The sequence below is a fragment of the Castor canadensis genome, chromosome 3 (assembly GCF_047511655.1).
Source record: "Castor canadensis chromosome 3, mCasCan1.hap1v2, whole genome shotgun sequence".
Classification (NCBI taxonomy): Eukaryota; Metazoa; Chordata; class Mammalia; order Rodentia; family Castoridae; genus Castor; species Castor canadensis.
In genome coordinates, this window is record NC_133388.1 from 112,694,276 (window position 1) to 112,715,943 (window position 21,668).

General features: G+C 36.7%; 2 pseudogenes; both read left to right on the forward strand.

The window, feature by feature from the left end:
• The first annotated feature begins 12,396 nt into the window (after positions 1-12,396).
• Positions 12,397-13,038, forward strand: LOC141421329 (heat shock cognate 71 kDa protein pseudogene; annotated as a pseudogene).
• A 2,143-nt stretch (positions 13,039-15,181) lies between these two features.
• On the forward strand, positions 15,182-16,946 carry LOC109674632 (vesicular glutamate transporter 3 pseudogene; annotated as a pseudogene).
• The last annotated feature ends 4,722 nt before the right edge of the window (positions 16,947-21,668 follow it).

Below are 21,668 nucleotides of genomic sequence, written 5' to 3' on the forward strand. Positions count from 1 at the left end.
AATATTTTTAATCAACTCTGAAGACAGGATTGGAACAAGTAATATTGTGTTGTTCCTTATCTAAGAGAAAATAAAAGGGTCACATAAGGAAGCAAAAGTGACTAGTGATATAAGGAAAAGTTCCCAAAAGCCCATCCAATGTGGTTCTTTTTAGATTGAGAAGCTGCATACTAATGATCCAAATAGTCACCACAGAATAAATGCCTCAAGAGCTGAGTATCAGGAACTCATACTCTAGGTCAGAGCAGGCTGTGATTATGTGTGTAGGATTGCTGTATTGTGCTCCAGTGCAAATCAGGGACTTGAATGAGGACACCAGGAGATGGGACACTGGAATATCTCTTGGTGAAAAGGGTGTGAGGACCCTAAAAGTTAGGACAGATGTGCAAATTGGAAAGATAATGATGCACTGATAATGCTCTGAGGTCCCTCACAGTGGTATAGGAATAACTAACTGCTGAGTGTGTAGATGGTGCAGCTTAGGAGAGAGGCCACCTTCAAAGGGATACAATATGCATACCTGGCATTGAAAGAGAATCATTAAGATTAGACATCAGTGGAGTTTGCTGGAACCAACATAAAGGATACAAAAATATTTCTCTTTCTTTAGTCTTGTTTGTTTTAAACTTTCAATGTGAAGTTAGGTGAAAAATTAAGTGTATAGTGGTACATTTTCCTTAATCCCCATGACATTCCTGATTTTAATGATGATAATCAAAATTGTGTAAATTTGTAGAACATATAAGTAACATTCCCTTCTCTCATTTTCTAGGAATATACAAGGGAGTACTAAGTTGATTTTCGTAGGTAAAAAATGTTCATAGGATTTGTAGGATGAGGATTATGATATCATTTATATACACCACCCTCTGGTTAAACCAAAGCAAGCTTTCCAAATAATTTGCACCTCTTTCAAAAGTTCTCTGGTACATAGAATGGTCAAAATGCTAGACATGGCATATTCTGTTTGTCATGACTGGACTTATCTGTGAACTTTTTTGTTGACTTTATTGTGACAGTCCATTTGACCTTCCTCTAAGTATCTTGTAATAGTTTTGTAGGAATCTAGACATGATCAGTTTGTCAACATAAGGATACAGATAATGCTGTGTATAAAAGAATCAGAGCACATCCCAGAAACATGCTTTGAAACAAGTGTGGTATGTGGAGATGAAGGTGCCTGTTAACTGCCTCTCAAGAATATTGCAACACCAATAAACTTGATGTGCCAAGTAATATCTCATGAAATTATGGCCTTGAATCTGGAATCTCAGTAATATGCAACAGTTTGGGAATTAAAATCCTGACAGCTTTTTTTTCTGTTCTTAAACAATGAGCTGATGTAAGTTAAGATCATGTAGGAGTTATAAGGTTTTGATAGTTTTAATTTGGTAACAGAGATTTAACTCAGGATCTCAAACCTACAGTCTCACATATGCTAGACAGCTGCTCAACCACTGAGCTGCATCCGCAGCTCTGATTTTTTTAAAATAAAAATTTCATGTATATATAAATAAGAAATGTGAGATTTAATATTCTAAGAATAATAGGAAATTGAGATTTTAGATGAAATAGCAGGTGGGAGAATTACCACCTCATACAATTCTGATCCTTTTCCTAAAGAAGAAGAGAAGAATGGATGTTGGGCAGGAAACTAATATTGTCTACCACCCCAACTATTATGATTTTCCAGAAAATGGCCCAGATATTAGGGTGCATTTATATCCTTTGAATTACTTTTCTTCTCATAGATAGCATTTTAGAGCTCAGAGCTGGGATTAGGGTGAGATAGGGATTCTGTGAAGGAGACATTGTCCTCTTGTTCATGATGTTGTGAGGGGTGTTTGGAGAATCCTGAGTTCAACTTCTTCAAGTTCAGTCAGGAAAATGGGACTCTGATGTGCAGAGAAGGAGGTGAGACCTCACAGCTGTTTCAGATCAGCCAGTCCTCAGGTGTCTTTACTTCTGCTTGTAGGTAAAGAGAAAACGTGAAAAAAGATCTGAAGCAATGACCCTGGCTGTAATGCCTTCATTGAAGAAAATACATAGTCAATCACTTTGTCCTTTAGCTATGGTTCACAGACTGTACCAATCAAGCAATCTGAAAGGGAAACAGCTTCTTCACACCTATGTCTTCCAAGAATGCTTGGCATTTCCTCCCCTGTTTTGAGTAGTACACCCGACTTATAACAAGTTTCATTTTCATGTTACTATGTATACATTATGAAATAACAACCAGAAAAGTGAAAAAGAACAAAAAGCTTTAACATTTTATTTTACTATTTTATTTTTATTGTGGTGTTGAGGATCTACCCCAGTGCCTGACACATGCTTTGCAAGTACTGAGGTTCATTTCTAGCCTTCACTTTCTCACTTTTCCTTGCTTATTTTGTGAGGGTTTTGTGAAACCCAGATTAGCCATAACTCTTCTGATCATGCACATTTAAGCAGCATTCTGTGTCAGTATGCCAGGAGTAATTGGTCAGGAGGTGCTACACTAAGCCCTCTGAGTGTAAACCTCCTTCCATCCCTCCACATACTCATTTCCCATGACATATCATCATCTAACATCAAACCAAGACTGTTTTCCTATTAAAAGGTTAAAAGGAAACTAGCTTTCCTAAATCCCAATAGATGACCTGGCACATGACTTGGAGAGTCCACAGCTTAGAAAGACACCATTTTTCATAGCTGAGAGAACCCAGGAATGCAGAACTCCTAAAGTCAATTTAGTAAGATATATCATCTTATGAGACCAAAGAATCTTAGCAGAAATAATTGGTCTGACTATCCTTGATTTTAACCTAATAAATAAAATGTATCTTTCACTAAGAGTCTTTAGATCAGAGTGGACTTAATTAAGTAGCATACCTCCTCAAAGAAGAAGAGGAAATGAATAAAATAAAATGAATCATTTTATTTTTTAAAAATCATAAGTAATTGGGAAGAAACTGGTACCATGTGTATATCATGCTGAGTAACTCAGTCTTCCTTAAAAAATATTTAAAATGAGACTCCATTTTATAAATCTAGCCATAAATAGGGGTTTAAATTTTCTATAGTTCCTGACTGTCAAAATGTTTACTTCTGGATACTTAAAGATGCAATATAGCTTATGTTTTGTGGTAAGATATTTCTTACTAAAAGCAGTTATGAAAAGTTTTCCTACTAATATACATACATCAACAAACCTAATGCTTTCATAACTCTTTTTTTAAAATGAAGAAATGAAATACTGTGCTGAAAGTTTATCCCATAAGTTTTGTTCTATAATGAAGTATCATTATTGAGGGTTTTTGTAGGGTTTTGTTGCATCTAGACATTTGTAAACTGGGCTTGCCAAATATCACCACATGACATGCTGATAAAACAAAGGCAAGTTTATTTCTTATAAAATTAAGGGAGAAAAACCATCACATAAGACTTTGTCAATGTCTCAGAAAGGGGAAGAAGACATTGCTGTTTATTGAGAATAGGAAAAATGATTTAAAGCTAGACTTTTGGAGATTCCAAGATGGCAGCTAGAGGGAGGAAGCAGAAAGCATGTCTCCTAAAGTAAAATCTTGGAGAGACACTGGAGATACACCGTACAGGAAAAAACACTGAGAAGACGCAAAACTGTGACTCCTCCACACCTCCAGCCTGTGCATAGCATCTCTACTTCATGCTAAATGGAGAAACCAGGAGGGCTCCTGTGCCACCACCAGATGGCAGTGCCCAGATGGCTTGGGAAGACGCAGACCATGAGGTGAGCTAAGCAGGATGTGATATTCCCGCAGACAACCCGGGGCCAGATCAACATAGCTGCCTGGACAGAACGACCCACACCCAGGGAAAAAAGAAAAAAAAAAACTGAATAATAAGCAATAACAACACAAAAGACACATAGCAAAGAGGGCAGGGCACCCTGAGCACTGAAGAAGGGTGAGGGGAAATCCCTCACAACAAGCCGGCTGGAGGAGGCAGGAGTGGCAGCACATGTCCAGCAACCATGAGTGGGAAAGCTTGTAAAAGTGGCCGTGGGAGGAAAATGCCACAGGAGAGGAGGGAAGAGCCACTTTGCACATGAACTGTAAATAAACATGCAGGCCTAAGAAAGCTGGTGCACTGTCACCTTCCCCAGTGTGCTTGTAGCAGTGGTGGTTACACCCAGGAAAACTCTAAGAAAAAAAAGCCTGAGGGGCTAGGTGAGTGTTAAGCTCACTCCTGAGATCTGCATAAATAAAGCCTCCAGCAACAGCTGGCTGACAGCAGCGGGGAGGTGAACCACAGCCTCAGATATCCATTCATAGAACTGTCTCCAGACTCTTTTTTTCTCCAATCCTTTGATGAGACAATAACCAAATTACACCTGCATGCTGAAAAACTTACTAAAACTGTATTGCATTTGAACTTTGGACACTTTGTGGTGCTTTTTTGTTTGGTGTTGTTTTGTTGTGTTTTGTTTCCTTGTTTTTATCCCCTTTGATGAGACAATGACAGAACTACTTCTGAGACAGCATCTCCAGGATTGGAGACTGAGGGGCTAACATCAAATTATTAAGACTGAAACTTTACTGCATTTAAACTTGGAGATTATTTTAAAAATTATTTTATTATTCTTTTTAAATTAATTTATTTTTTTCAATCCTCTCTCTGTCTCTCTAATGCCTGTTCAGCTTACTGTTGATTAGTACACTATCTCTCCCTGTTTATAGCTTTGAAACATTTCCTGGATTCTTTGTATTGTTTTTTTCTACTTGTTTGTTTATTTGTTTTTCCCTTTTTCCTTAACTTCTTTGCTTTCCATCTCCTCTCACCCATCCATTCTAAATATCACCATTGTTATTATTATAAGCTAGAAAATACTTAATTGCACACAGAACAGGGACAATAACAACACCAAGGGCAGTGATGGGAAGACACAAAAAAACAGGGAAACCAGTTTCCCCACAGCAAATTTTAGTAGAGGAACCAGAGGAAAATGAAGAAAATAGATACTCAGATCCAGAATCCAACAAAATGAAGATAAACTATGCCAAAGAACCCAATGAAGCCCACAGAATAATTTAAAAGAAGACATACTACAGGTACTCAATGAGAATTTTATAGAGATGATACTGGATATGGTCAACCAAAATGTACAGGAGACACTCAAGAAATTTCAAGACAACAAAAATAGAGAATTTGAAAAAGCAAAAGAAATAAAGGAAACCATAGAAGCACTGTATAAACATCAAAGTGAAACAGACAATATGATTAATAAAGAGATAAATGAAGTCAGGACAAAAATAGACAATGTTAAAGAGGAAATAACCCAGGATATGGAAAACCTCAGAAAAAAGAACAAAACAGAATTGCAAAACAAAACAGAAGGCCAATACAGCAGAATAGAACAAACAGAAGGCAGAATCTCAGAACTCGAAGAGGAAATGGTAATTAAAGAAAAAACTGAAGAACTATTAATTGAACAACTCAAGACCTGTGAAAAGAAAATGCAAGAACTCACCGACTACATCAAATGACCAGACTTCAGAATCATGGGCATCGAAGAAGGAGAAGAGATGCAAGCAAAGAGAATGCATCATATATTCAACAAAATAATCACAGAAAATTTCCCAAATCTAGAGAAAGGTAGACCCATAGAGATGCAAGAGGCCTCCAGAACACCAAACAGAGCAGATCAAAATAGAAAAACCCCACAACATATTATCATTGAAACAACAAGTTCAGAAACTAGGGAAAGAATATTGAAGGCTGTAAGAGAGAAAAAACAAATAACATACAAAGGTAAGCCCATCAAAATCACAGCAGACTTCTCAACAGAAACATTAAAAGCAAGAAGAGCGTGAGGTGAGATCTTCCAGGTACTGAATGAAAATAACTAATCCCAGGATACTCTACCCAGCAAAACTATCATTCAAAATAGACGGAGCAATAAAAGTCTTCCATGATAAGCAGAAACTAAAACAATATGTGACCACAAAGCCACCACTACAAAAGATTGTTCAAGGGATTCTGCAGACAGAAAGTGAAACCCAGCAAAACCATGAAAGGACAGGCAGCACCAAACTACAGGAAAACAAAAAGCAAGAAATTAGAGAGTAACATCAACATAGGTACACACAATCAAACCTTCAAACAACTAAGACAACTAAATGACAGCAATCACCACATACCTATCAGTACTAACACTTAATGTTAATGGACTTAACTCACCCATCAAAAGGCACCATTTGATGAAATGGATTAAAAAGAAAGATCCAATAATTTGTTGCTTACAGGAGACCCATCTCACTGACAGAAATAAACATAGGCTTAGGATTAAAGTCTGGAAGAAGATTTACTAAGACAATGGCCCCCAAAAACAGGCAGGAATAGGAATACTTATCTCTGACAAAGTAGACTTCAAACCTACATTGATCAAACGAGATAAAGAAGGACATTCCATACTAATAAAAGGGGAAATAGACCAAAAGGAAATAATAATTATCAACCTATATGCACCCAATGTCATCGCACCCAATTTCATCAAACATACCCTGAAAGACCTAATAGCATATATTAACTCCAATACAGTGCAGTCATCCAAACAAAAAATCAATACAGAAATCCAAGATATAAAATATACAATAGGGCAAATGGACCTACTTGATATAGAACATTTCATCTGACTTCTACACAATATACATTCTTCTCAGCAGCCCATGGAACCTTCTCCATAATAGATCATATCCTAGGGCACAAAGCAAGCCTTCGAAATAATATAAGAAATATAAGAAAATACAAGAAAATAGAAATTATACCATGCATACTCTGATCACAATGCAATAAAACTAGCACTCAACTACAATAGTAAAGACAAAAAACAGGCAAACAGCTGGAAACTGAATAACTCATTACTTAATGAACAATGGGTCATTGATGAAATAAAACAAGAAATTAAAAAGTTTCTGGAAGTCAATGAAAATGAAAACACACCTACTGAAACCTATGGGACACAGCAAAGGCAGTGCTGAGAGGAAAGTTTATAGCCATGAGTGCATATATTAAAAAGACTAAAACATCCCAAATCAATGACCTAATGATATATCTCAAACTCCTAGAAAAACAAGAACAAGCAAATCTCAAATCAAATAGAAGGAGAGAAATAATAAAAATAAGAGCTGAATCATCAAAATAGAAACCAAAAAAAAACATACAATGAATTAATGAAACAAAAAGTTGGTTCTTTGAAAAAATAAACAAGATTGACAGGCCCCTGGCAAACCTGACTAAAATGAGGAGAGAAAAAACCCAAATTAATAGAATCAGGAATACAAAAGAGGAGATAACAACAAACACCATGGAAGTCCAGGAAATCATCAGAGACTACTTCGAGAACCTATATTCAACTAAATTTGAAAATCTTAAAGTAATGGGCAGATTTCTAGATACATATGATTATGCAAAACTGAATCAAGAGGAAATTAATCACCTGCATCAGTAGAATCAGGAATGCAAAAGGGGAGATAACAACAAACACCTTGGAAGTCCAGGAAATCACAGAGACTACTTCAAGAACCTATATTTAACTAAATTTTGAAAATCTTAAAATAATGGACAGATTTCTAGATACATATGAACAGCCAAAACTGAACCAAGAGGAAAATAATCACCTGAATAGATCTATAACACAAAATGAAATTGAAGCAGGAATCAAGAGTCTCTCCCAAAAGAAAGGTCCAGTACCTGATGGATTCTCTGCTGAATTCTATCAGACCTTTAAAGAAGAACTGATACCAATCCACCTTAAACTGTTCTACAAAATAGAAAGGGAAGGAAAACTGCCTAACACATTTTATGAAGCCAGTATTACACTTATCCCAAAACCAGACAAAGACACCTCCAAAAAAGGAGAACTATAGGGCAATCTCCTTAATGAATATTGAAGCAAAAATCCTCAACAAAATAATGGCAAACCGAATTCAACACCACATCAAAAAGTTTATTCACCACAACCAAGTAGGCTTCATCCCAGGAATGCAGGGATGGTTCACATATGAAAATTAATAAACATAATAAGCCACATTAACATAAGCAAAGACAAAAACCACTGGATCATCTCAATAGATGCAGAAAAAGCCTTCAATAAGATCCAACACCATTTCATGATAAAAGCTCCAAGAAAACGAGGAATAGAAGGAAAGTACCTCAACATTATAAAAGCTATATATGACAAACCTACAGCCAGCATTATACTTAATGGAGAAAAGCTGAAACTATTCCCTCAAAAATCAGGAACTAGACAAGGATACCCACTAGCTGCACTCCTTTTCAACCTAGTACTGGAATTCTTAGCAGAGCAATTAGGCAAGAAGAAGGAATAAAAGGAATACAAATTGGTAAAGAAACTGTCAAAATATCCCTATTTGTAGATGACATGATCCTATACCTTAAAGACCCAAAAAAACTCTACTCAGAAGCTCCTAGACACCATCAATAGCTACATTAAGGTAGCAGGATATAAAATCAACGTAGAAAAATCATTAGAGGGGGTGGGGGCAGGGGGGAGAAATGAACCAAGCCTTGTATGCACATATGAATAATAAAAGAAAAATGAAAAAAAAAAAAAGAAAAATCATTAGCACTTCTATACACTAATAATGAACAAACTGAAATAGAATACATGAAAACAATTTCATTTACAATAGCCTCAAAAAAAATTAAGTACCTAGGTGTAAACCTAACAAAAGATGTGAATGACCTCTATAAGGAAAGCTATAAACTTCTGAAGAAAGACATTGAGGCAGACTATAGAAAGTGAGAGATGTCCTATGCTCATGGATTTGTAGAATCAACATAGTAAAAATGTCTATACTCCTAAAAATAATCTACATGTTTAATGCAATTCCCATAAAAATTCATCAAGCATAACTTGAAGGACCTAAAAGCATATATTACCTCCCAAACAGTGGTTGTGGGAGACTTTAACACCCCATTATCATCAATAGATAGGTCATCCAAACAAAAAAAACAATAAAGAAATCCTAGATCTAAAATATAAAATCAATCAAGTGGACTTACTTGATGTCTACAGAACACTTCATCCAACTTCTACACAATATACATTCTTCTCAGCAGCCCATGGAACCTTCTACAAAATAGACCATATCCTAGGGCACAAAGCAAGCCTCAGCAAATATAAGAAAATAGAAATTATACCATGCATTCTACCTGATCACAATGAAATAAAACTAGAACTCAACAACAAAAGTAAAGACCAAAAACATGCAAACAGCTGAACACTTAATAACTCATTGCTCAATGAACAGTGGGTCAATGATGAAATCAAAGAGGAAATTAAAAAGTTCCTGGAAGTCAATGAAAATGAAAGCACAACTACCAGAACATATGGGACACAGCAAAGGCAGTCCTGAGATGAAAGTTTATAGCCATGAGTGCATATATTAAAAAGACTAAAACATCCCAAATCAATGACCTAATGATATATCTCAAACTCCTAGAAAAACAAGAACAAGCAAATCCCAAAACAAATAGAAGGAGAGAAATAATAAAAATAAGAGATGAAATCAATGAAATAGAAACCAAAAATCCATACAAAGAATTAATGAAACAAAGAGTTGGTTCTTTGAAAAAATAAACAAGATCGACAGACCCCTGGCAAACCTGACTAAAATGAGGAGAGAAAAAACCCAAATTAGTACAATCAGGAATGCAAAAGAGGAGATAACAACAAACAGCATGGAAGTCCAGGAAATCATCAGAAACTACTTTGAAAACCTGTATTCAAATAAATTTACAAATTTTAAAGAAATGGACAGATTTCTAAATACTTATGATAACCCAAAACTGAACCAAGAGGACAATAATCACCTGAATAGACCTATAACACAAAATGAAATTGAAGCAGCAATCAAGAATCTCCCCAAAAAGAAAAGACAAGGACCTGATGGATTCTCTGCAAAATTCCATCAGACCTTTACAGAAGAATGGATACCCACCCTCCTTAAATTGTTCCACAAAATAGAAAGGGAAGGAAAACTGCCTTACACATTTTATGAAGCCAGTATTACACTTATCCCAAATCAGGCAAAGACACCTCCAAAAAGGAGAACTAAAGGCCACATTAACAGAAGCAAAGACAAAACCAGTTGATCATCTCAATAGATGCAGAAAAAGCCTTTGATAAGATCCAACACCATTTCATGATAAAAGCTCTAAGAAAACTAGGAATAGAAGGAAAGTACCTCAACATTATAAAAGCTATATATGACAAACCCACAGCCAGCATTATACTTAATGGAGAAAAACTGACACCATTCCCTCTAAAATCAGGAATTAGACAAGGATGCCACTATCTCCACTCCTACTCAACCTAGTACTGGAATTCCTAGCCAGAGCAATTAGGCAAGAAGAAGGAATAAAAGGAATACAAATAGGTAAAGAAACTGTCAAAATATCCCTATTTGCAGATGACATGTTCCTATACCTTAAAGACCCAAAGAACTCTACTCAGAAGGTCCTAGACATCATCAATAGCTATAGCAAGGTAGTAGGATATAAAATCAACATAGAAAACTCATTAGCATTTCTATACACTAATAATGAACAAACTGAGAAAGAATATAAGAAAACAATTCCATTTACAATAGCCTCAAAAAAAATCAAATACCTAGGTGTATACCTAACAAAGTATGTGAATGATCTCTACAAGGAAAATTGCAAACTTCTGAAGCAAGAGATAGGGGAAGACTATAGAATTTCGGGAGATCTCCCATGGTCATGGATTGGTGAAATTAACATAGTAAAAATGTCTATACTTCCAAAAGTAATCTACATGTTTAATGCAATTCCCATCAAAATTCCAATGACATTCATTAAAGAGACTGAAAAATTTACCATTAAATTTACATAAAAACACAAGTGGCCATGAATAGCCAAGGCAATACTCTGTCAAAAGAACAATGCTGGAGGTATCACGATACCCAACTTCAAACTATATTACAAAGCAATAACAATAAAAACAACATGGTACTGGCACAAAAACATACATGAACACCAGTGGAACAGAATAGAGGACGCAGATATGAAGCCACACAACTAAAACCAACTTGTATTTGACAAACACACTAAAAATAAATGATGGAGAAGAGACAGCCTCTTCAACAAAAACTGCTGGGAATACTGGTTAGTAGTCTGCAAAATACTGCACCTAGATCCATGTGTATCACCCTATACCAATATTAACTCAAAATGGATGAAGTATCTTAATATCAGACCACAAACTCTAAAGTTGGTACAAGAAAGAGTAGGAGACACTCTGGAATTAGTGGGTATAGGTAAGAACTTTCTCAATGGAACCCCTGCAGCACAGCAACTAAGAGATAGCATAGATAAATGGGACTTCATAAAACTAAAAAGCTTCAGCTCAACAAAAGAAATGATCTGTAAACTGAAGAGAACACCCACAGAGTGGGAGAAAATATTTGCTAGCTACACATCAGACAAAAGACTGATAACCAGAATATATAGGGAACTTAAAACACTAAATTCTCCCAAAACTAATGAACCAATAAAGAAATGGGCAAGTGAACTAAATGGAACTTTCTCTAAAGAAGAAATTCAAATGGCCAAAAAACACATGAAAAAATGCTCACCATCTCTAGCAATAACGAAAATGCAAATTAAAACCACACTAAGATTCCACCTCACCCCTGTTAGAATAGCCATCATTAGCAACACCACCAACAACAGGTGTTGGTGAGGATGCGGGGAAAAAGGAACCCTCTTACACTGCTGGTCGGAATGTAAACTAGTACAACCACTCTGGAAAAAAATTTGGAGGCTACTTAAAAATTAAACATTGATCTACCATATGATCCAGCAATACCAGTCTTGGGGGTATACCCAAAAGACTGTGACACAGGTTACTCCAGAGGCACCTGTACACCCGTGTTTTTTTCAGCACTATTCACAATAGCCAGGTTATGGAAACAGCCAAGATGCCCCAGTACTGATGAATGGATTAAGAAAATGTGGTATCTATACACAACGGAATTTTATGCAGCCATGAAGAAGAATGAAATGTTATCATTCACTGGTAAATGGAGGGAATTGGAGAACATCATTCTAAGTGAGGTTAGCCTGGCCCAAAAAACAAAAATTGCATTTTCTCCCTCATATGCAGACATTAGATCAAGGGCAAACACCACAAGAGATTGGACTCTGATCACATGATAAAGAGAGAGTACACAAGGGAAGTATGAGGATAAGTAAGACAACTAAAAACTAGATAGCATTTGTTGCCCTCAACACAGAGAAACTAAAGCAGATACTTTATAGCAACTGAGGCACATAGGAGAAGGGGACCAGGAACTAGAGAAAAGGTTAAATTTAAGAAGAATTAACCTGACAAGGGCCGCTTGAGCAAGGAGGACATTGAGCGTATGGTCCAAGAAGCAGAGAAGTATAAAGCTGAAGATGAGAAGCAGAGGGACAAGGTGTCATCCAAGAATTCGCTGGAGTCCTATGCATTCAATATGAAAGCAACTGTTGAAGATGAGAAGCTTCAGGGCAAGATCAATGATGAAGATAAACAGAAGATTCTGGATAAGTGTAACGAGATCATTAACTGGCTGGATAAAAATCAGACTGCAGAGAAGGAAGAATTTGAACACCAGCAGAAAGAGCTGGAGAAAGTCTGCAACCCCATCATTACCAAGCTGTACCAGAGTGCAGGAGGCATGCCAGGAGGAATGCCTGGGGGATTCCCTGGTGGGGGAGCTCCTCCTTCTGGTGGTGCTTCCTCTGGTCCCACCATTGAAGAGGTTGATTAAGTCAACCCAAATACAGGTGTAGCATTGTTCCACACAGTAAAACATTGAAGGACCCAAATTTAGCAAATTGTATAGCAGTAAAATGAGCTGCTATACTGGGCATTCTTATACTTGAATATGGAACATGTGATGCACAGGAAAGGAAGTAACATTGCACTTTATAAACACTGTATTGTAAGTGGAAAATGCAATGTCTTAAATAAAAATATTTAAAATTTGGCGCCAAAAAAAAAAAAAAAAAAAAAAAGAAGAATTAACCTAGAAGGAAACACACATGCATAGGAAATCAATGCTAGTCAACTCTGTGTCTAGCTATCCTTATCTCAACTAGCAAAAACCCTTGTTCCTTCCTATTACTGCTTATACTCCCTCTTCAACAAAATTAGAGATAAGGACAAAATAGTTTCTGCTGTGTTGCGATGGGGTGGGGGAGAGGGAAGGGACATGGGGTAAGGGAGGGAGTGGGGGAAGGGGGGAGAAATGACCCAAACATTGTATGCAAATATGAATATAAATAAATAAATAAATAAATAAGACTCAAAACAGGAGCTTGAAACAACACACCAGGATGGGTGGTAATAATAAACTAAAGATCTTAAGGAAAGGGATTACAAAACTCTTAAGACATAATCTGTCTATGGATGCCCTCTGTTGAAATGTTGATGGATTGTTTTTGATGTTACTGTAATGAATAATCAGACACATGCTTGAGCTGGACAATGTCTGAAAATTAATGCTATTGAAGCCAACCTAATAACAAAGTTATCATCATGTATACAGTAAAATGTCATTTCGATTCTCTGTATGCATGCTCACTGTAGGGGTGAATTGTTTTGTTTTTCAAATTTATTCTTTTATTTTTCCTTTGCATGAGTGTTTTATTTCTCAATTTTTTTAATTGTGCAGGGTGGGGGTACATTGTGGCATTACAAAAGTTCTTATAATATAGCACACTTGAATGAATGTCTTTTTATGCTTCTTAATTTATTTTAGAGTATATAGAATCCACTGCTCCTTATACATGACTCTTCACTTATACAGAAATGTGAATTCACTTAGTAACAGTTCTCCTTTTCCACTTATGCCTACAGATCTAGTAACTTCTATAGATCAAGTCTTCAGTGCCAACCCAGGGCCAAGGCACACAGCCTTGGTCTGATCACATGGCATTGACACGGATCTCCTCATGCACATATTCTTGCTCCTGGATCTGCTCTAGATCAGGTGACATATTCTTTTAGCTTCTAATCCATGTCACAAATCTTCAGATAAAATTTCTTTTCCCTTCCTCACTTTAATTTCACGCATTTTGAAATTTCTCACCATCATTCCTCTGTTTTCACTTGTCTCCAGTGCCTCATCCACTAAACACTTCCTTTGTTCTTGTTTCATGCCATTGCAATCCAGATATACTATGTTCATATAAAATCTATCATAATTGTAACTGGTTATTTTCCCCAACTTTCTGAATCCTTTTCTTATACTTTGAACAATAGTCAGACTGGTTCAAGGAAGCTATTATCAACCAAATTAAGGAAATTATTTGTTACACGTGTTTAGAGTTTTGTTGAAATAAAACAGATTCATGTATTTTTCAACTTTTTATCTATTAAAATGATTTTATCAATAAATACCAGATGTACATATACTTGTTTATTGTTCAGTCTTAGAATTCATATTTTCTGCTTAAAAATAATACTAAAACATGTGGTTGCGATTTTTAAATCCATCATTATGAATTGTTCCTAAATTTATTTAAACATTTTACTTTTATAGATAACACAGGAAAAATAATCTTTTGTTCTCTGAAAGAATATATTTACATTTAAAAGTGCCCAGAGTTTCTACACATTGGATACAAGTTGCCTCATTTGCTCCCCAGGCAGCCTGTGGAGAAAGCCAGGAGTGTGTGAAGGCCCACTGTAGAGAATGACTCTACATAGAAAACGGTAGTGTCTCTGCAAAATTATTGTCTTCCCAAATTCCAACAACACATATCCCTAGGCTAGGGCTGTATATTAAATAATTATTTAAAAATAGACTCTTCACAAGGTTGGCTGTGCATGCTATTATCACTGAAAAAACTACTCCCAAATTTTGAGAATTTTCCTTCACAGATAAAAAAATAAAGCTTGGTTCCCCCTGCCGCCACCCTCCCCCCCCACCGTTTATTTTTCTAGAGGTAGAAGAGAGGGTTGCTTCTTCTTAAAATATCTGGGCTGGTTATCACCTCCTTTTTGATTTTAAGTACTTTCCTCTATACGAATTGACTTCCAGGTGTTCGTCAAAGGAAGCACCGTGCTCCCCACACTGGAACAAGAAAGGATGACTGACTAGACAGCTCAGAGGTGTCCCCCTTCAAAATGTCTTTTAAAGCATTTGATACCTTCAAAAAAAAAAAATTGAAACCTGGGAAGGAAGGAGTGCAGAATGTCGTGGCAGATTTACTTGGAATCTTACAAAGAAAAATTGATGGGACCAATGAAGAAGATAGCATTGAACTGAATGAAGAAGGAAGACCAGTGCAGACATGCAGGCCACGCCCCCCACTCTGTGACTGCCACTGCTGGTGTGTCCCTAAGCGTTACATCATCGCCATCATGAGTGGGCTAGGATTCTGCATTTCCTTTGGGATTCGGTGCAATCTTGGAGTTGTCATTGTGGAAATGGTCAACAATAGCACTGTGTATGTAGATGGAAAACCAGAAATTCAGGCAGCACAATTTAACTGGGATCCAGAGACAGTGGGTCTTATCCATGTATCTTTTTTCTGGAGTTATATAGTGACACAAATTCCAGTTGGTTTCATTTCAAACAAATTTGCTGCTAACAGGGTATTTGGAGCCACCATCTTCTAACATCGACTTTGAACAAGGTCATTCCTTCTGCGGCCAGAGTGCATTATGGCTGTGTCATATGTGTTAGAATTTTACAAGGCCTAGTGGAGGTTGTGACCTACCCAGCCTGCCACGGAATGTGGAGCAAATGGGCACCACCTTTGGAGAGAAGTCACCTGGCCACAACTTCTTTTTGTGGTTCCTATGCAGGGGCAGTGGTTGCCATGCCCCTGGCTGGGGTATTGGTGCAGTACATAGGATGGGCTTCGGTCTTTTATATTTATGGTATGTTTGGCATTATTTGGTATATGTGTTGGCTGTTGCAGGCCTATGAGTGCCCAGCAACTCACCCAACAATATCCAATGAGTAGAGGACCTATATAGAGACAAGTATAGTAGAAGGAGCCAACTTAGTCAGTCTAAGTAAATTTAATACTCCATGGAAAAGATTTTTCACGTCGTTGCCGGTTTATGCAATCATTGTGGCAAACTTTTGCAAAAGCTGGACCTTTTATTTGCTCTTAAAAAGTCAGCCTGCTTATTTTGAAGAGGTCTTTGGATTTGCAATAAGTAAGGTGGGTCTCTTGTCAGCAGTCCCACATATGGTGATGACAATTGTTGTGCCTATTGGAGGACAATTGGCTGATTATTTAAGAAGCAGAAAATTTTTGACCACCACTGCTGTTAGAAAGATCATGAACTGTGGAGGCTTTGGCATGGAGGCGACCATGCTCCTGGTGGTTGGCTTCTCCCATACCATAGGGGTGGCTATCTCCTTTCTTGTGCTTGCTATAGGATTTAGTGGCTTTGCTATTTCAGGTTTTAATGTCAACCACCTGGACATTGCCCCCCACTATGCCAGCATTCTCATGGGGATCTCAAACGGAGTGGAAACCCTCTCTGGAATGGTCTGTCCTCTCATTGTTGGTGCAACGACCAAGCATAAGACTGATGAGGAATGGCAGAACATGTTCTCATAGCTGCTCTGGTGCACTACAGTGGTGTGATCTTCTATGGGGTCTTTGCTTCTGGGGAGAAACAGGAGTGGGCTGACCCAGAGAATCTCTCTGAGGAGAAATGTGGAATTATTGACCAAGACGAATTAGCTGAGGAGACAGAACTTAACCATGAGACTTCCATGAGTCCCAGAAAGAAGATGTCTTATGGAGCCACCACACAGAATTGTGAAGTCCAGAGGAAGGAATGGAGACACCAGAGAGGAGCCACCTTCAAGGAGGAAGAGCCCACATCTTACCAGAATGAAGAGGGGAACTTCTCAGATATACCCTAAAGTCTGAGGGGGCACATCTGTCTTCTCTTCAGCTTAAAACCAGAAAGTGTCCATACCTATTGTCTTCCCCATAGCTGAGCTTTCCAGAGAGGCACATTTGTGGACACTGGAGGGGAGGAGATTAAGTCAGCAATAGATGAAAGAGAAATATTGTCTTTCAATGACACTTGTAACTTTGGAGCTTGCTCTCAGGTGATAATCATAACTTTTTAAAATTGGCAGTTGACCTTTTCTCTCAAAGATGTAAACTTATTCAGAAAGAAATAACTAGAAGAATAAGGAATACAATACCATGTTGTTCAAGAAACTTTGAGGGAAATGGCGATATTTGGCCTGGAGGAGAGTAAATGATAACCAGGCAGAAGAGGGTTTCCTGTTCCTAGTAAGAGCTGCTGCTCGTGGAGGCCCTCTGTTGTGCCAGGTGCTTTGTAAACATTCTTAGTTAATCTCTACACACATCTATTACCCCCATTTTGAAACTAAAGCAACAAGAGATAACTTGCCCAAAGTCATCTTGCCTAGATGGGCTGGGATTGGTGAAGCCCCAGTAAGTGACAGTTTTAGGAATGATTTCCGCTCAGTGTAAGGAAGATATTTGTAACAGTGTCAACTGAAAATGGAATGAGTTGTCTTGTGTGGAATTCCCTATTTGCCAGGAAGTATTGAGTTACTGTGGCAGAGGGAATTCAAACATATTATGGTCTAGACGCCCAGGTCCTATAGACCCTAAGGATTCTATGTTACCTGAAGAGTCAAACAATTCTGCAAATTCAGTTTTTTAAATAATGATCACAGACTATAATAGTAAAAAAAGCAGCTAAGCAAGATAATCACATTTCTAGGACTCCAACAGCCAGAATGGCTGAAAAGAAGTAAACAGGGGTTAGCTATTAAATTTCAGCCTTCTATAATATCAAAATATGATTAAATAATGTCCCAGATTATTTAAAAATCTTAAGACATTTAATAATTTCAGGAGTTAGTTAATGAATTTTATTAGGCAAAGTTCTCCTGAAAGAGTCTTCTGTTTAAGGGAATATATGTCTTAGTCATTTCTGCTATTTGAAGCTATTAGGAAATTTGACCACATTATATAAAATTATGATTGAAGTCTTCATCATGACAATTTGGAAAGATATCCGAGAAAGCACAATAACATAACAGCATTTATACAAGCAAAAACTAGAACGTAAACATCTTGGACAACTGGACTGTGGTTGGTGTTGAAAAATTCATCTTTAATTGCATCAGGAAATTATGTGGACACTCTAGATACATTAAAAATAGAATGTTGTCATGGGAAAGTTTACTTGAAAATAAAATTATTTTCCTGTTCATTGGTTTTGAAATTTTATTTCTATTTTCAGAAGAAAAATTTAATATCATGGAAAAACATTATAGATTTGCTTGTAGTTTATTACAGTGTTTTTTTTCTCCCTAATTTCTCTCACATATATTTCTGGTCCCTGGTTGTACCTGTGGGGTTGTAATGCATTTTATAAAAATAATAATTTTGTTTAAAAATAATTGTCTGACTTTCCATTAAATAGTATTATTTATGTCATTCGTATATAATTCATGTTATCAGATATATTTAAATCTCTTCAAAGAACAATTCCATGTAAGTACCTTAGAACAGTTTCTGGCATACAGAAATGGTTAGTAAATATCTACCATCATCAGTATCATCTCTTAACCTTTTGGGGGAACTTTTCAGTTGTAAATAAAGCATACAATGCCATTTTTATCCATTGGTCACAAAGTTTATTGTGAAAATTGTGCTGTTTTCTAAGTAAAAAAACCCAGAAATTTATGGCAGCCAGTGGTGTTATTTTGTGTATTAATAAAGTGAAATAAGTATGCATGCAAAAAAACAAATAAAAAAATAAAAATAAAAATGAGCAACAAACCTATTGAGGATTTTAGATTATGTTATTTTGAAAGATTGGGATGCAGTTTAGAAAAGCAGTGCATTTTCCTCTCAACTTTCTGTGGTTTTATTTCTCCAAAAAGATTGATGCGATATTGCCTAATTTTCCTTTTTTAAATTAATGGCTTCATCAAAAATCCTAAATTTTGAGAAAATGTTCTCAATTTTGGAAAATTTTAAGAAGAAAATGATTAAACTCTATAGTCCACTGCAAAGCCTTCATATAAGATGAGAGGTTTTTTATTTTACTATTGCTCACTCTAGCCTCATGTATTTGGGTCCTTACTTCTAACTGTTATTGCTTCTTTCCGAAGCACATTGCTCTCTTGATGTGCTAAGAAAATCAGACTGGACTTCTCTCTGGAATGTGTGCTTGGTACATTTAAAAGCAATGACAGCAATTTCATGATAAATTCTTGATATTCTCCTTTCATATATTCATAGCATCTATCTAAAATCTATTATGAAAATAAATGTATGCCTCATAGCTTACAGTTTAGAAGCAGTGCCATTTATCCAAATGTACACTTATTATTCATAATAGTTTTAAGCACACCACTCTGCTTATTTTGATGGGATGCTAGATACAATTGGAAATGACTCTAGATGCAGAAAAGTTTGTACAATTTAAGTTGTTTATGAAAAGTTGTAAGTGCAAAATTAAAGTAATCACAAGTGTGGACCATTGTGGGGAAAGGAACCCATTGTCAACACTAAAATTTACTAGTAGCATTTATATTACTAATCAAGAGTCTCTGAAAGGCAGACCACAGGTTGCTTCGGGGAACTTGAAATTCCCAGAAGGGCAGGTTTGGGAACAGCCTTGTTTGGTGCTGATCTCCATGTGCATAGACCCTCACTATTGAGACTACTTTCCATGTGCAGGAAAGGAAGAAGACCAGAAAGGCACCTGCTTTGACTTTGATGTTTTGGGAGGATGTAGAAAGGAGAGTGTGTATTTCAAAAGGGAAAAAGCTATGAAAACAGTTTTCAGCTCACCACAGTGCAATCTCACTGTTCTTGAGGCTGGGCTGTCCTGCTGGAAATCATGACACACTCACTCACTTACACACATCATTCTTTAAGCTTCTGCCTCCTGTGTTTCAAGACTATGACTTGACCAAAGGAAATGAACCAAAGCATCTTGGAATTGAGTTTAATGCCTCAACTCCTAATTTTTAACTCTAACAACATTGCCTTTTACTTATAGAGATAATTATCTTATTTATTCTATTGACATTTATACTTTTAGTTCACTGGTAACTCCATATGGGATCTGGATGTGAAGTGGTTATTAATCTGGCGACCCACAGGTGATGGAATAAAGTCTTCTGATATGCAACTATCTTCCACAGGAAATACATTAAATTGTTTTTGTAGTCCAGGAGTTCCTGAAAATATCAATTAACAAAGTTCAAAGCATGTGATATGCCATTAACATTTTAAAAATAAGTTTCAAAGTGCAAATTCTTAATCTAACCAGCCATTGAGAATGTCCTTGGGATTTTTCCTATGGTAGATAGCAGGGCTGTCTATGTCTAGAACACTGATGTGATACGTTGCATGCATTTATGGCAAAGAAACCATTGGGCAGTGAGAACCACAATGCCAATGGTGAGTCTAAGGATCTCATCTTACATTATTCTGTCATGGGCAGTCTTCCCTCAGGCCACAATGGCTGCCTTTTCCTTGAAAAGTCAAAACAAGTTTCTGCCTTTGCACCTAATTTTCTTTTCTTTCAGGGATATATTTCTTTCATAGATATCACTATTTTTTAGATGCTCAAGTTGAGTTCCCCACTCAAAACTCCCTCATGATACTTACTACTAATTTATTTCTCTTTTGTTCAAATTTTCCCCATAAGAATATGGTTATCATGTTTATAGAAGCATATTTATCTTATTTAATTTTGCATTTTTCAGTGAGAATGTCACTTTATTTCATTGTGGTGTTATAGCCATATGCCTTTGTAGACTACCCTGCTGCGCTAAGGATGACTACCTGTTATATTAAACAAACATCAGCATTTCATTAATATAAAGGATTCATTATTAATTTTTTGCTCACATAACTGTGCAGTACAGAATTACTTTGATGGATTGGAGTGATGACCAGACTCATGCCGTGTACCAGGGTTCTCCCACAGCATATCGGGTAGTACTCATATTGACAGCTAGAGGCCTGATGGAGAGGTTTGTTGGGAAAACACAGGTCTTCAGTCCACCCCACAGTCACGACTAAGTTCTGGAAACAGAAGGCCAAAACCTTGTTGGATCTCTGACAGTTGGCTTCTTCCCTATAGAAAAACTTTGCACTATGAACTTGTTATATTATGTATTTATTTCTTTATGTGTTTATTTCTTAAATGTAGTTTACTGCTCTGGTATCTTACCATGGGACTTCAATTATGAAGTACTGCCATAGTGCATTTTGATCTAAGCAGAGCTTGAGGTATTTTCTCACCAAGCACTTGGAAGTGTTCTTGTTTATTGTCTTCCTTTCACTGTCTGAGGTCTCAGCCATCCTCTACAGGCTCTTGAAATGGACCAGTGATACATTGCAGTCCTTTACAGTGGTGCCGTTGTGACATTGGGACTGACTAGAGCTGCAAAGATTTCAAAAAGTAAAGTTTGTGAATTTTAATGTGTTGGACTTTTGCACTATTGCCTTGATGATTTTTAACATGAATTTCAAACTATTTTTTGATAGTTTGGTTTGGAGAATTTCATCACACTTATTTATTTTATTCAGACATCACATTAGGGCCTGTCTAAAATTGAAGCTAAATTGAC